Here is a 2,508-nt window from a genome sequence, read left to right as displayed (position 1 = left end):
AACACCCGCACGCCGGCAGTACAGTCGTTTACGTACTATTCAAGAACGCAGGGCAACAATGAAGCATATATTTATAACGTTGCATAATCTTTTCTAGCTAGGTTCAGTTTTAAACACCATGTGTAAATACTCCTTTTACTACAAAGATGGAACAATGACAAGTTTTTACACGATCATTAATTTTGTCCTCGTTGTGCAATCACGCACCGTCATGTATAAAGGCTATAGTCAAAGACGATAAAAAAGAATGGCTTCCGTGGCTCAGTGGCATAAGAGAGTGGTTTCTATTAGAATTGTGATGAAGTCGGATCGAGTCCAGTTGGACGTCGGTATTTTTTTTCTCCCCGAATCTTATCTACAAATGACTTTATTGATTTCTATATCATCAATAACATTTTTACTCATGCTGACAGGGGGATTATACAGTCAAATTCGAAGTCCCTCGGTGTTGTTACTCAGACGGTATATTGAAGCTGGGTGATGTTCCCTTTTGCTGCATTCACGTGTTTCCGGTATTGTGGACCAGGTAAGCGTTGCCTCTGTTTGCTTAGGGCTCGCGGTAATTGGATACTGGCAAGCAAATGCTGTGTAATTTTCTCTGGTTGTTTTGTGCACGATGTGTTGCCAGCTGTTCATTCGTTCTATTTCGTTTATTTTCGTACCGTTTTGTTCCATTTTATTCACGTCGTTACATTCTGTTACGTTTCGTTGCATTTCGTTCCGTTTCGTTACAGTTCGTTTACTTTCGTTTCGTTTTGTTAAAGTTCGTTATATTTCGTTCCGTTTCGTTAACTTTCCGTTTTGTAACAGTTTATTCCGTTTCGTTAAATTTCGTTTTGTTATAGTCCGTTATATTGACAGCACACAGTCAAGCAAACACTAACCTAGTACTAAACACAATACACAAACAAACAAACAAACAAACAAACACAAACACGCCAGGTTCGGTAACTAAGTCATGTAACAAATACTGGTGAAACCGTAATCAACACTATGTCACACTCAATAAGAAAGAAAACACAACGCAGCATGAAAAACATAATTATGTCACGGAGTATATACATGCTACCTACGGTATTACTTGCCAAGTTAGAAATAGCAACTAGATTTTGTAGGAGACAAACACGTCGTAAAAAAAAATGTTAGCAAAGCGGACAACTGTGTTGGAGGCGGTGTGCAGTGCCCCAGAAGCATGGCAACGATAAGGACTTACAAATATCAAGTGGCTCCATGGCGACGATGTCATGAATACAGAACATTGAAGGCTAGAGTATATCACATGTTTATTCTATGAAAGATATAGCTATTTGTAATCTCATCGATCTTTTCGGAATTCATTATAATCGTACAGTATAAAATCACGGAGGAGAGACAAAGTACATAACAAAACAAAACTCTCCAGTCCTCCTCCACATCCAGCCCTCTGACTAGGTAAGGCTATGTTGATTTGATTATATGAATGACATGTTCTTGGAATCCAAAAACGAGCGTCCGAATAAAAAAGTTTAATGCCAGCCAATGCATATAAAACTGTTTCAATCTTCAGTTAACTTGTTGTTAACAAAGTTGTAAAAATCATATACTTGTACAAATCTTGTATCCGTCCCCTACTCGAATATGGCAGCGTAGTTTGGCACGGTCGCACTTCTTTAGACTCTTCACTCATCGAACGTGTACAATATGAATGCTCTTTAACTGCAGCTGATGGCATCATGTATCAGAGCGCCTTCGTACTCTTCCCTCCTTGCCGTACCTGGATGGGAAATACTATCTGACCGCCGCCATATTATTCAATCTTCTATAACATCATTCATGGTCAAAGTGGACAAAATATAAGAGATTTAGTACAACGCCAAGTATCAGAATCCACTTCCTTTGATCTTCGTAATAAACATAACCTTCAGATGTTAGAATGTATCACACGCCCGTCTTTAGAGAAATCGGTTCATACCATTAATTATGTTACGTATCATTGGATCATTGTATCTAAATGTTGCACACACAAAAAAAATTATTATACATGCGCACAATGTTATACGCTATACGATAAATATACACAAGTACATACACAGAATAACGACAAAAATAAAACGATTTTCAAAACCGAATCCCATGTGCTTCTCGATATAGCCTGAGTATCATCCTCCGTAGTAACCGCTGGATTACCACTTTCGCTAGGAACACTACTAAAGACTGAGCACTTCACAAGGGTATCTCACAAGAGATGCAAATACTTCGATAATTGATCATCCCAGGAAGTTTGTGTACTATTCTCTTTGTGCCAGGGTCTGCGAACGAGTACAAACATGGGTTTGGCAACCCCATGGGCACATTCTGGTGGCGAAACGAGAAGGTCCACCAACTCTCCAAGCAGAAGCCATACCATCTGAGGGTGGAGGTGCAGAACTCAGCATGCAGCAAGAGGGTCGCCGTGTACGAGGACTTCAAGTTAGTATGGCAACTTGTCTTCTTCTTCTGCACATCTTCTGTTTCACCTGCCACAGTTTT

Source organism: Branchiostoma floridae, chromosome 19, assembly GCF_000003815.2.
Source record: "Branchiostoma floridae strain S238N-H82 chromosome 19, Bfl_VNyyK, whole genome shotgun sequence".
NCBI lineage: Eukaryota > Metazoa > Chordata > Leptocardii > Amphioxiformes > Branchiostomatidae > Branchiostoma > Branchiostoma floridae.
This window is presented reverse-complemented; position numbering follows the sequence as displayed.